Raw genomic sequence first — 14,827 nt, forward strand, 5'->3', positions numbered from 1 at the left:
AAGTTTGTTTTGGGCGGCACTGCTGCCTCACAGCTCCAGGCACCCGGATTCTATTCTGGCCTTGGGTCACTGTTTGTGCGGAATTAGCACGTTCTCCCCGTGTCTGCGTGGGTTTCCTCCGTGATTCCACCAACTCCATCCCACCATCAGAATCACCATGGACTACTCTCCGGAATCGGTTGCATTCTTGGACACACGTATCTCCATTAAGGACGGTCACCTCAGCACCTCACTGTACCGCAAGCCCATGGATAACCTCACGATGCTCCACTTCTCCAGCTTCCACCCTAACACGTTAAAGAAGCCATCCCCTACGGACAAGCCCTCCGTATACACAGGATCTGCTCGGATGAGGAGGATCGCAACAGACACCTCCAGACACTGAAAGATGCCCTCATAAGAACAGGATATGGCGCTCGACTCATCGATCAACAGTTCCGAGGCACCACAGTGAAAAACTGCACCGACCTCCTCAGAAGACAAACACGGGACACGGTGGACAGAGTACCCTTCGTTGTCCAGTACTTCCCGGAGCGGAGAAGCTACGGCATCTCCTCCAGAGCCTTCAACATGTCATTGATGAAGACGAACATCTCGCCAAGGCCATCCCCACACCCCCACTTCTTGCCTTCAAACAACCACACAACCTCAAACAGACCATTGTCCACAGCAAACTACCCAGCCTTCAGGAGAACAGTGACCACGACACCACACAACCCTGCCACAGCAACCTCTGCAAGACGTGCCGGATCATCGACATGGATGCCATCATCTCATGTGAGAACACCATCTACCAGGTACACGGTACCTACTTTTGCAACTCGGCCAACGTTGTCTACCTGTTACGCTGCAGGAAAGGATGTTCCGAGACATGGTACATTGGGGAAACCATGCAGATGCTACGACAACGGATGAATGAACACCGCTCGACAATCACCAGGCAAGACTGTTCTCTTCCTGTGGGGGAGCACTTCAGCGGTCACGGGCATTCGGCCTCTGATCTTCGGGTAAGCATTCTCCAAGGCGGCCTTCACGACACACGACAGCGCAGAGCCGCTGAGCAGAAACTGATAGCCAATTCTGCATACATGAGGACGGCCTCAACCGGGATATTGGGTTCATGGCACACTATCTGTAACCCCCACAACCTGCCTGGATGTGCAAAATCTCACTAGCTGTCCTGTCTGGAGACAATACACATCTCTTTAACCTGTGCTTAATGCTCCCTCCACTCACATTGTCTGTACCTTTAAGGCTTGATTAGCTGTAAAGGCTCACATTCCAATCATTATTCATGTAAATTGAGTTTATGTCTTTGTGCCTTGTTTGTAATCAGAACTCCCACCCACCTGACGAAGGGACAGCCTGTTCCGAAAGCTCGTGGCTTTTGCTACCAAATAAACCTGTTGGACTTTAACCTGGTGTTGTGAGACTTCTTACTGTGTTTACCCCAGTCCAACGCCGGCATCTCCACATCATGACTGCCTTATTTGTGAGCAGATATCCACTCCATCTGATGAAGGAGCAGTGCTCCGAAAGCTAATGGCATTTGCTACATAAACCTGTTGGACTTTGACCTGGTGTTGTTAAAACTCTTACTGGGTGTCCTCCCACAGTCCAAAGATGTGTGGGTTAGGTTGATTGGCCGTGCTCAATTGCCCCTTAGTGTCAGGGGGATTAGCAAGGTAAATATGTGGGGTTATGGGAATAGGGCCTGGGTGGGATTGTGGCGTTGGTGTCGATATGCGCGATCTTCTTGGCGATCCTCTCCACTTGGAGCCGGCAGTTTGCGGTGTCGATGGTAGTCATGATGTGGAGATGCCGGCGTTGGTGGTCAGCGCAGACTCGATGGGCCGAATGGCCTCCTTCTGCACTGTAGTGATTCTATGATTAATTCAAAAGAGAAGTCACTGAAAACAATAAAGAACTACAACTCCCAGAAGGCTCGGTTAACCCCCCTCCCCCATTGGGAAGAATGCGCGTGACCTGTGACCCTGAGCCGGTGACGCTGGTGTTGCGACGTGGACGGGGAGAGGGGCGGGGCTGGGCTGGTAGAGCGTGAGCGGCGGTTGGAGCGCGAGCGGCTGAGACGGGGGATCGGGACGGGCTCGCGCAGGCACACAGACCGCGGAACCCAATGTGAAAGCCGGCACAGCCAGTGAGTAAAAGTACCGGGGGAAGGAGCGGGGTGTGTGTGTGTGCGGGTGCGGCTTTTATCCCGATTCCCGGGGTGGTCGGAGCCCAGCCTCACTGGCTCAGGTTGTCAAGCTGTGTCAACAAGGGCCTGCCTCCCCCAACTCAGCAGAGATCAGGGGAGGATTCGTGCCATCTCGTTCTTCACAATGCTGATAGGTGTGGAGAGTCTAGCTGTTGTGATGCAGTGGCGGGCAAGTTACTACAACAACAACATGCATTTCTGTAGCACCTTCAACCTGGAAATGCGTCACAAAGAAGCTGCAAGAGCATCTCTTTCAAATAATGGGTTAATTTTGGAAATCTGGCGAGTAAATCATAACTCCAGGACCACTGGAAATATATGAGCAGGTAGTCAACATGACTCCTCAACCAGGAAATTATACATGCGCTGGGAAAGTTTGAACAGCTTAGGCCTTTACCCAACGCATTTAATTTGCCCATAGGCATTCAGGTGGATGAGAGGTGATGATATACTAATGAAAAACCTCCAACACTTATTTGATTGGGTTGTCCATCTGTTCCTTGAAGTTGTAGATAAATAGAATTACTTTTCAGGCCAGATTGTTATTTCCTGGCTGATTTCACATCTCTTGGAAAAACTGTGTATGAATTTCTGGTCAGAAAGAGGTTTGAGTATCATCGATAGTCACAGATGATCATCGATAGTCACAGGTGAGCTGCCTAAAGATTGGAGTGTGGCAAATGTTGTGCCTTTGTTTAAGACGGGCTGCAGGGAAAAGTCTGGGAACTACAGGCCGGTGATCCTCTCATCTGTGGTGGTTAAGTTGTTAGAAGGTATTTTGAGAGACCGGATCTACAGGCATTTAGAAACACAAGGACTGATTAGGAACAGTCAGCATGGCGTTGTGAGTGGAAAATCATGTCTCTCAAATTTGAGTTTTTTTGAAGGGGTAACCAAGAAGGTAGACGAGGGCAGTGCAGTTGATGTTGTCCACATGGACTTCAGCAAGGCCTTTGACAAGGTACCACATGGTAGGCAGTTGCATGAGGTTGGATCTAAGGTGAGGTAGCCAAATGGATATCAAATTGGCTTGATGACAGAAGGTGGTTGGAGAGGGTTGTTTTTCAAACTGGAGACCTGTGACCAGTGGTGTGCCTCAGGGATTGGTGCTGGGTCCACTGTTATTTGTCATTTATATTAATGATTTGGATGAGAATTTAGAAGGCGTGGTTAATAAGTTTGCAAATGACACCAAGATTGGTGGCATAGTGGACAGTGAAGAAAGTTATCTAGGATTGCAACAGGATCTTGATCAATTGGGCCAGTGAGCTGATAAATGGCAGATGGAGTTTAATTTGGATAAATGGGAGAGGATGCATTTTGATCGAACCAGGGCAGGACTTGCTCAGTTAATGGTAGGGCGTTGGGGAGAGTTAAAGAACAAAGAGATCTAGGGGTTCAGGTTCATAGCTCCTTGAAAGTGGAGTCACAGGTGGACAGAGTGGTGAAGAAGGCATTCGGCATGCTTGGTTTCATTGGTCAGAACACTGAATCCAGGAGTTGGGACATCTTGTTGAAGTTGTAGAAGACATTGGTAAGGCCACACTTGGAATACCGTGTACAGTTCTGGTCACCCTATTATAGAAAGGATATTATTAAACGAGAAAGAGTGCAGAAAGGATTTACTAGGATGCTCCCGGGACTTGATGGTTTGAGTTATAAGGAGAGGCTGGATAGACTGGGACTTTTTTCTCTGGAGCGTAGGAGGCTTGGGTGGTGATCTTATAGAGGCCTATAAAATAATGAGGGGCATAGATCAGCTCGATAGTCAATATCTTTTCCCAAAGGCAGGGGAAAAAGAAGTAAAACTAGAGGGCATAGGTTTAAGGTGAGAGGGGAGAGATGCAAAAGGTTCCAGAGGGGCAATTGTTTTCACACAGAGGGTGGTGAGTGTCTGGAACAAGCTGCCAGAGGTGGTAGTAGAGGTGGATACAATTTTGTCTTTTAAAAAGCGTTTAGACAGTTACATGGGTAAGATGGGTATAGAGGGATATGGGCCAAATGCGGGCAATTGGGACTAGCTTAGTGGTTTAAAAAAAGGGGCGGCATGGACAAGTTGGACCGAAGGGCCTGCTTCCATGCTGTAAACTTCTATGACTCTGAGGGTTGAGGTTACGTACAGTCAGGATTTTGCTTGTTTCACCTCTTGAGAATGTTTGAGGGGGACGGGGGGGAAAAGAGAACCAACCTACCTTCCTTCCTTCATATTTCTCCTGATCAGCCAAGTAAGTTATCAGATGAGTAAATCTGCTGGACCAGTCAGGAAGATTCCAGTTTCACTTTTTGGTTTCTGCTTAATCTGCGGTTCACAGTGCGGTAGGGCTGCCTGAGTTAGTTGGACTTGGTGTTTCAGTTTAGTTAGGGAAAAGAACCAGCTGGAAATTTTGTTCCTGATCACTGTTTAGTAATCCCTGCAGCATGTGTACATATCTGTACACCTGCAAAGACAGGATTGGAATTGCATTTGACTCATGTTTTCTATGATTAAATTACCCAGTGATGTTCAAAGAGAGGGCTTACAGAAGAGTAATGGCTGCTGGGTTCGTCTGTTTTTTTTTATTTTTCAGGATATGGGTGTCATTGGCTAGTCATGATGTGGAGATGCCGGCGTTGGACTGGGGTAAACACAGTAAGAAGTCTCACAACACCAGGTTAAAGTCCAACAGGTTTATTTGGTAGCAAAAGCCACTAGCTTTCGGAGCGCTGCCCCTTCGTCAGGTGCGTGGGAGTTCTGTTCACAAACAGGGCACAGAGACACAAACTCAATTTACAAAATAATGATTGGAATGCAAGTCTTTAGAGATAATCAAGTCTTAAAGGCACAGACAATGTGAGTGGAGAGAGCGTTAAGCACAGGTTAAAGAGATGTGTATTGTCTCCAGACAGGACAGTTAGTGAGATTTTGCAAGTCCAGGCAAGTCGTGGGGGTTACAGATAGTGTGACATGAACCCAAGATCCCGGTTGAGGCCGTCCTCGTGTGCGGAACTTAGCTATCAGTCTCTGCTCAGCGACTCTGCGTTGTCGTGATGTGGAGATGCCAGCGTTGGACTGTGAAGGCTGCCTTGGAGAACGTTTACCCGAAGATCAGAGGCCGAATGCCTGTAACCGCTGAAGTGTTCCCCAACGGGAAGAGAATACTCTTGCCTGGTGATTGTCGAGCGGTGTTCATTCATCCGTTGTCGTAGCGTCTGCATGGTCTCCCCAATGTACCATGCCTCGGGACATCCTATATGTCACACTATCTGTAACCCCCATGATTTGCCTGGACTTGCAAAATCTCACTAACTGTCCTGGCTGGAGACAATACACATCTCTTTAACCTGTGCTGAACTCTCTCTCCACTCACATTGTCTGTACCTTTAAGACTTGATTATCTCAAGACTTGCATTCCAACCATTATTTTGTAAATTGAGTTTGTGTCTTTATATGCCCTGTTTGTGAACAGAACTCCCACTCACCTGACGAAGGGGCAGCGCTCCGAAAGCTAGTGGCTTTTGCTACCAAATAAACCTGTTGGACTTTAACCTGGTGTTGTGAGACTTCTTACTGTGTCATTGGCTAGGCCAGCATTTGATGCACATCCCTAATTGCTCTTCAGAGGTGGTGGTGAGCAGCTGCCTTGAACCACTGTAGTCCATGTGGCACAGGTCTGCCCACAGTTTTGATAGGGAGTTCCAGGATTTTGACTTAGCAACTGTGATATAGTACCAAGTCAGGATGGTGTGCAACTTGCAGGCGATGGTGCTCCATGCATTTGCTGCTTTGTCCTTCTAGATGGTGGAGGTTGCAGGTTTGGAAGGGGCTTGCTGAGTTGGTGCAGTGCATCTTGTAGATGATACACTCTGCTGCCACTGTGCATCGGTGGTGGAGGGAGTGAATGTATAAGATGGTGGCTGGGGTGCCAATCAAGTGGGCTGTTTTGTCTAGCATGTTGTAGAGGTTCTTGAGTGCTGTTGGAGCTGCACTCACCCTGGTAAATGGAGAGTATTCCATCACACTCCTGGCCAGTGCCTTGTAGATAGTGGGCCGGCATTGAAGAATGAGGTGAGTTACTTGCTGCAAAATCTCAAGCTCTGACTTGGTCTTGTAGCTTGTGTCTTTATGTGGCAGGTCCAGTTCAGTTCAGTTAATGGTAACCACTGGGGTTAACTCCCAGATGTTGGTAGTGGCGGATTCAGAACGATGGGAATGTCAAAGGGAAATGGTTAGATTTTTTCTTGCAGGAGCTAGTCATAACTTGGCACTTGAGTGGCATGAATGTTACTTGGCACTTATCCCAAGTCTGAGTGTTGTCCAGGTCTCGCTGCATATGGACATGACCACTTCAGTATCTGAAGGAAGTGTAAATGGTACTGAAAGTTGTGTAATCATCTGTGAACATCCCTACATCTGACCTTATGACAGAAGGAAGATTATTGATAAAGCAACTAAGATGGTTGGGCCTAGGACACTACCCTGAGGAGATCCTGCAACAATGTCCCAGAACTGAGATGATTGCCCTCCAATAACCACAACTATCTTCCTTTGTGCTACATATCACCAACCAGTGGACAATTCCCCCCCCGCCCCCCCGATTCCCATTGACTTCAGTTTTGCTAGGACCTCTTGATGCCATACTTGATTGGATGCTGCCTTCATAGCAAGGGCAGTCACCTCTTTTATCCCATCATGTTTTTTTCATGTTGCAACAATGATGGAGTTGATGACGAATCATGCTGATTAATTGGTCTATGACAGACTCTGACGGGGGTTTGGAAAATATCCTAGCGGTGATAAACTTTGGGATCCATAGATTCAAAGTCACCTGTTCCCCTCAAGCTTTTAGCACATTTTGCCTCCAATTTATTGATTTATCCCAATATATTTTCTAAAACAAATCTCAATCAAATTTGCATTAGAATGAACCACTACTTCCTGTTTTCACTGTCTCTTGGGAGCCTGTTTATAGATTCACCACATGTACACTGAAATAATGTTTCCGGTGATTAGATCGGAATATAGTTTTTGCCAACGCTCGCCATGCTGTCTTGTTATACTTTTCTAGGAGGATGAAACAAATTGTCAGGATTTACTTTAATCTCTTCAAAGCACATTATGTGGCACTTTTCAAATGTCTTTTGGAAGTAAGTGCACACTGCATCAACTGCATTACTGTCATCAACCCTCTTTGTTACCCCACCAAAATACTCAGTCAAGTTAGTTAAACACGATTTCCCTTTAACAAATTCAAGCTGGCCTTCCTTAATTAAATGCCCAAGTGAGTTAATTTTGTTCCAGCTTATCTTTTGTGCCCCTCAAGTTGATGTGATATGTCTTGTGTGGCTGAAGAAAATTGGTGTGCATAGTGCTTTTTGTATGATAGTTTGCTTGGGGCGGCACAGTGGTTAGCACTGATGCCTCACAGCTCCAGGGACCCAGGTTCAATTCCAGCCTTGGGTGCGTGTGGGGAGTTTGCACATTCTCCCCACATCTGCGTGGGTTTCCTCCTGCAGTCCAAAGATGTACAGGTTAGGTGAATTGGCCAAGCTAAAATGCCCCTTAATGTCCAAAGGTGTGTAGGTTAGGGAGATTAACCATGATGAATGTGTAGAGTTATAGGGATAGGCAGGGGAGAGGGCCTAACTAAGAAACAAAATTGCTTCTTCCGCATTGTACGAATTCAATAAATCTATGCTTCTCATTTCTAGCCCACATCTCTGATCAGCTGCAATGACTGGCCAGTTTAACCTCTCTTTGTGAGTATAGAGCCTCTCCATCGGAAAGTCCTCTGGTGCCTTCTCATGGTGACACACGGAAACTGGGTATCTCCAAGCCTCAGACTAAAGCTTTTGAGGAACCTGAGGAGGTTTGGCTCTCAGACCTGCAGTGTGCAGGCCCACCAGTATTTGGTGGGTGGACATGATCGAATCTCCTAGGTTTGGACAATAGATCACACTGCCTCATGGACATTTGGGAGGGAAGAAGGCTAATGGAGAAAATCCTGACAAAAGATCTGGAGTGGACTGATGTCTCAATATGTTATCTTTCTGTCCATTGCAACCAAGCAAACATAGTGCTTTGCATTTCTTTGAACCCAACTGGGAAAATGGTGGTGGTGGTGGTGGTGGTGGGGGGCTGGTCTCTGATATTTAGGTTGCCCTGGGCCTCCAGAAATTTTGCCCAGGCTTGTGCTCTAGAGAAGCTATTGTAGTTTTGTTACAGAACGTTAACGTAACACAGGAAACAGCAGTTGAGAATGATAAGCCCAACTCTGTTGGTGTAGAGAACACAGGTGCTACGGACTGTCTCCTATATTGGGAGCAACCTTTGTGTCCCATTGATTAACTACTGCCCATGTCAAGTGGGGCAGCCCTAAACTAGAAAGCTGCTGACCCGGTACAGTATACTTACTTCAATGGGTAGTTGGAGCTTTGAGTCTCTGCTCAATAAATGTTGCACCAGACAATCAAATGAAAATTTTCTTTGATTGGCAAGCTAGAATATCAGGACCTTGTTCCCAGTACTGAAACTACTTGCAACTGGTCAGTTGGGATTGGGAGAATGGGATTGAGGGGTTGGAATTGGGTAAATGGGATTTGAAGATTGGGATTGGACAGTTGGGATTAGGTAGATGGGATTCAGAGAGTAGAACTGGGTGATTGAGATTCAGAGGTTGGGATTGGATGAATGGGATTGGGATGTTGGGATTGGAGAATGAGATTGGGAGAATGGGATTGGACAGTTGGGATTGGGAGAATGGGATTGGACAGTTGGGATTGGGAGAATGGGATTGGACAGTTGGGATTGGGATAATTGGATTGGGAGAATAGGATTGGGATGTTGGGATTGGACAATTGGGATTGAGGGGTTGGAATTGGGTAAATGGGATTTGAAGATTGGGATTGGACAGTTGGGATTAGGTAGATGGGATTTGGAGGGTAGAATTGGGTGATTGGAATTGGGTGAATGGGATTCAGAGGTTGGGATTGGGTGAATGGAATTGGGATGTTGGGATTGAGAGGTTGGGGCTGAGGGGTTGGGATTGGGAGGATGGGATTGGGTGATTGGGATTGCAGGTTTTTGGATTGGGTGAATGGGATTGGGATTGAGGGGTTGGGATTGGACGAATGGAATTGGGAGGATAGAAGGGCGGCATGGTAGCACAGTGGTTAGCACTGCTGCTTCACAGCTCCAGGGTCCTGGGTTCGATTCCTGGCTCGGGTCACTGTCTGTGTGGAGTTTGCACATTCTCCTCGTGTCTGCGTGGGTTTCCTCCGGGTGCTCCGGTTTCCTCCCACAGTCCAAAGATGTGCGGGTTAGGTTGATTGGCCAGGTTACAAATTGTCCCTGAGATGCGTAGTTAGAGGGATTAGCGGGTAAATATGTGGGGGTAGGGCCTGGGTGGGATTGTGGTCGGTGCAGACTCGATGGGCCGAATGGCCTCCTTCTGCACTGTAGGGTTTCTATGATTTTCTATGATTTTCTATATCTGGAAGACAGCTATGATTGGCATGGAACTTGCTGGGCTGAGCATTGATATAGTGAGTCTTATTTCTTGGTGAGAAACTGGGACTGGATCACTGGATGAAAATCGTGACATGTTCATCTGGCAGGGGAAGAGTTCAGAGGAAATGAGAGAAGGATGTAGGAACATCCTGCTCTCAATGACAAAAGCTGCAACAAATGGTTCAGAACATGTTTGAGTTGAGAGTTAGGCAGAGAAAACAGGGCCAGTTAACATCTTGAGTATCTACTTCCAACACTGCTCCATGACAGAGATGAAGGACAAGTTTTTGACCAAAGGAGCTTGACAGTGCTATGAGCAGAATCCCTAAAACAGAATAGCCTTAACCACTGGGGAATTTCAGTGCGAGAGTGGGCACTGACTATGAGACAGAGCCCAGTTGCTTTGGACCCCTCATGGCACAGGAAAGATAAATGAACATTAAAAACTACTTGAGGTTTGTTAATACCGTGAGCTTTGTGTAATTAATGCCTTTTCTGAACAAACCATGCCATAAGATGTTCTGGAGATATCCAAGATCAGTACATTGGGATCACTGGACCTGATTCTCACAAGATGTGATCCCTCAGCAGCATTGTCAACACATGCAACTACTCCACAGTGCTGGCTGTGCCACAGATCGCTCCCTGGTGTGCACTGATGCCATTCAAAAGCTTTTCTATTCAAAGCAGAGAGGTCACACTCATGTCAACCTCAGTCAAACTGCTACCCAGCTAAGAATCAAATGGTGAATTGGGAAGCAGTCAAATGGGCTGCTTTGTCCAGATGGAGTAGAACTTCTCGAGTGTTGTTGGAACTGCACTCATCTAGGCAAGAGGAGAGTATTCCATCATCACTCGTGACTTGAAGTTGGTTGCCAGGCTTTGAGCAGTCATGCAATGAGTTACTCACTGCAGAATTCCTAGCCCTGACTTGCTGTTGTAGCCATGTATTTCTACAGCTTGTTCCGTTCAATTTCTTATTAATGGTAAGGCCCAGGATGTTGATAATGAGGGATTCAGCAATGGTAATGCCATTGAATGTCCCAGGGAGATGGTTAGACTCTTGTTGGAGATGGTCATTGCCTGGAATTTGAGTAGATGAGACCTGGGCAATGTATGTTAAACAGATTTTCTGTGTCAGACATATGTTTCGCATCTCTTGAGATAAGGTCACTAACACCGAGGTACTGGAGCATGCTGATTCCATCATCACGCACTCATTACTAAGTCAAGGACATTTGCGATGCCTCGGTTATGTTTATTGGTAGATGATAACCGTATACCCCAAAATCTTTTGTATGGTGAACTGGCCGCTCGGTCATGACCTGCTGGATGTCCATACCTCCGCTATCAGGATACCTTGATGTGGAGTTGCCAGCGTTGGACTGGGATAAGCACAGTAAGTAGTCTCTCAACACCAGGTTAAAGTCCAACAGGTTTATTTGGTAGCATGAACTTTCGGAGCATTGTCACTCACCCGATGAAGGGGCAATGCTCCGAAAGCTTGTGCTGCCAAATAAACCTGTTGGACTTTAACCTGGTCTTGTGAGATTACTCACCAGGATACCTGCAAGCGAGATAACAAAGATGGCCAGCATCAACACAGACAATGAGGAGATGGTCAGCGATGGCTATGACCTCTGGAGGCTGTCTGTTTGGAAGGGCATTGGGAGAGGCGAGGAGAAACAGAAAACTCAACTGGCTGTAAAGAGGCCCCAGAGAAAAAAACAGACCAATGAATCTTGCATGTTGTCAGCTCATTGCCTTCATTTACAGTGATTGTGGCAGAGGGCTATAGAGGCTGGGTTGCTAAGAATGTTCTAGGCTGAGATAGACAGGCTTTTAATCAGTAAGGGCATAAAGGGTTATGAGGATCAGGCAGGAAAGTGGTGTTGAAGATATCACATCAGATCAGTCATGATCTCATTGAATGGTGGAGCAGACTCAATGGGCTGAATGGCCTACTTCTATGTCCTATGGTTTTGATCACCAAGGCATAAATCATTGTTTCGTTTTGTTGAGACAATGCTATTAACACATTCTGCTATTTTATCTTTATGACACTATCTTTTTTTTATTCATGGGCAATGGGCGTCGCTGGCTTGCCAGCATTTATTGCCCATCCGTTGTTGAGAGCCAACCACATTGCTGTGGCTCTGGAGCCACATGTAGGCCAGGCCAAGTAAAGAATGCAGATTTCCTTCTCTAAAGGACACTAGTGGGTTTTTCCGACAGTTGACAATGGTTTCATGGTCATCTGTAAATTCTTAATTCCAGATATTCTTTTTAAAATTCCACCATCTGCTGTGGTGGGATTCGAACATGGATCCCCAGAATGTTAGCTGAGTTTCCAGATTAATGGTCTATTGATAATACCACTAGGCCATCGTTTCCCCCCATCAGCACATTAACACTCGTGTCCATGACATCTTTGTCAAATCTCTCCTGAGTTCCCACCTATCCATGGCCTATTGTGCTCCACCACCTCTTAAACAGTATAAAATTCATCACATTTCTTCTCTTTAGCTTTGAAGAAGTCATACAGACTTGAACCATTAACTCTGTTTCTCTCTCCCCAGATGCTGCCAGACCTGCTAAGTTTTTCCAGCATTTCTATGATATTATTTTTAAAGGTTTTCCCAGCACCAAGGTTAAACTGGCTGCGCTGTTGCTGCGTTTATCCTTGCACTTATTTCGAACAGTGACGTAACTAACGTACTCTTCACTAATCTGAAACCTCCTCCTATATCTAAATGTGATTGGGAGATTGTGGCCAGCATCTCTGCAAGTTCCATCCTTATTTCCCTCAGCATTCCCAGATATATCCCATCCAGTCCCAGTGACTGATTCGGCCAGCCTTTCTTTTACCCCTGCTTCATCAATTTTTAGCCCATCTTCTATCTTAACTGCTTTCTCTTTCACTATGATTTTGGTAGCATCCTCTTGTGAAGACATTTGTAAAATGTTCATTTAGTGCCACGCTTGTGGCCTCTGCTCCCTCATATTGGTCTCCTTTCTTGATCCCAAATTGGTCTCACCACTCTTCTTAATACTATTTACTGTTTATGTGCCTATGTGGCCTGATGCTACTCTTTCATTCTTCTTAGCAGCTACAGGCAGCTGAAAACAGTTGTGGCAGAACGCAGTAATCAGGTTACCATGGAATTGTACTCCACGTGATTCATCTTCCTTCTCTTGAAAAGAATCACCTTGAAAATTTCATTGCGAGACTTTGATTCCACAAGAGCATGACACCACCATTGTCGTTTGATGTTAGTGGTTAGCACTGCTGCCTCACAGTGCCAGGGACCCAGGTTCAGTTCCGGCCTTGGGTGACTGTCTGTGTGGAGTTTGCACGCTCTCCCCGTGTCTGCTTGGGTTTTCTCCCGCAGTCCAAAGATGTGCAGGTTAGGTGGATTGGCCATGCTAAATTGTCCCTTTGTGTGTGTCAAGATACATAGGTTAGTGGGGTTAATGTGTGAGGTTACGGGAATAGGGCCTGGGTAAAATGCTCTTTTGGAGGATTGGTGCAGACTTTATGAGCAAAATGGCCTCCTCCTGCACTGTGGGGATTCTACAACATTGATGTAATGACTGACTTGCATGTTCAGAAACATTATATTCAGTTCTCAAGTATTAACATTTACAAATCATCATGTATTCTGAGAGTCTCTGCCTGTTAGCATCATGTTGCAATACTCTGCAGGCTGGCTTTGATCTTGGTAAAGTGTAATTATGATTGGTTGTAGAAGTAAATGACATGTTAGAAGTGTGGAGTCAGAATTTGACAAAATAGTAGGCACTATTGGCTATTGTTCATGCATTGCAAAGTGGCAATTACAAATCAAACAGAGCAATGTATTTTATTGTCAGATCAAAGTACAAGTTTGTGTAGGGCGCTGTTCAGCCTGCACATTGAATATATTTATTCTCATCATTGAGATGCAACAAAACATTAAAGTCCTGGAATTTTAAAATTCGTTGGCGAAAGAATCAGGTGATTTGAAGGAAAAACATTTTGTATAGTAAATTATGATCTGGAATACACTGCCTGAAAGGGTGATGGAAGCAAATTAATAATTAAAAATTAATAACTTTCAAAAGGGAATTGGATAAATACTTCAGGGGGAAAAGAATTGCAGGGCTGTGGAGAAAAGAATGGGGAGTGGCTTTAATTGGATACTTCTTTCAAAGAACTATCACAGATATGTGAGCGGCATGGCTTCCTTCTGCACTGTAGGGAATCTGATTCTGTGGATAAGGAAAACTCAGTACAAACCTTCTGCTGGAGTAAAGAAGCTTTGTTTGCATAGCTTCAGGCAGAGAAAGCTCTTTGTTCCATCTATCCTCATTACATTGGTACATTTAGTACATTTATAATAACCCTGAACCTATTCAGTTGACAAAATCCTATTGAGTCCCTTCTTGAAATCCATCAGCACGAAAACAGGCTGTTAGGCTCAACTAGCCTGTCCTGGTGTTTGTATTCTGTATGAGTCTCCTCCCATTGCAACCACCTCATCTCAACCTTCCAGCATATCTTTCTGTATTCTTTTCCCTCTCATGTACTCTGGTTTTGAAAGTATGTAAGCTATTTTGTTCAATTACATCCTGAGATAGTGAGTTTTACATTCTAAAAATTATTGAGTAAATTTCTCCTTATTTCCCAATGGATTTATATGTAATCACCATGTATTTATGGCTCCTAACATCGGGATTCTCCTTCAAGTTAAACATTCTCTCCACAGCTACCTGTCCAACCCATTCATATATTTTGAGACCTTTATCAGGGCATCTCTAAGTCTTTTCCTTTCTGAAGAGAAAAGCTCCAGTCCTGTTTAATCATAGAATCCCTACAATGCAGAAGGAGGCCAATTTGGCCCATCGAGTCTGCATCGACCACAATCCCACCCAGGGTCCTATTCATGTAACCCCACATATTTACCTCGCTAATCCCCCGACACTAGGGTCAATTTAGTAAGGCCAATCAACCTAACCTGCACGTCTTTGGACTGTGGGAAGAAACCGAAGCACCCAGAGGAAACCCAAGCAGACACGGGGAGAACGTACAGACTCCGAACAGGCAGTGACCCGAGGCTGGAATTGAATCCGGGTCCCTGGTG

General features: G+C 45.8%; 1 protein-coding gene across 2 annotated transcripts in view; it reads left to right on the top strand.

Annotated features, from left to right (window-relative positions):
* Positions 1-2,018: 2,018 nt before the first annotated feature.
* dym (dymeclin) overlaps positions 2,019-14,827 on the top strand; it is a 417,844-nt gene continuing 405,035 nt past the window's right edge. For both annotated transcript variants that reach the window (XM_078222397.1, XM_078222407.1), the window contains exon 1: positions 2,019-2,158. The gene's annotated coding sequence lies outside the window, so the exon portion shown is untranslated. The remainder of the gene's footprint in view (positions 2,159-14,827) is intronic.

This window comes from Mustelus asterias, chromosome 1 (assembly GCF_964213995.1).
Source record: "Mustelus asterias chromosome 1, sMusAst1.hap1.1, whole genome shotgun sequence".
In the NCBI taxonomy this organism is placed as follows: Eukaryota; Metazoa; Chordata; class Chondrichthyes; order Carcharhiniformes; family Triakidae; genus Mustelus; species Mustelus asterias.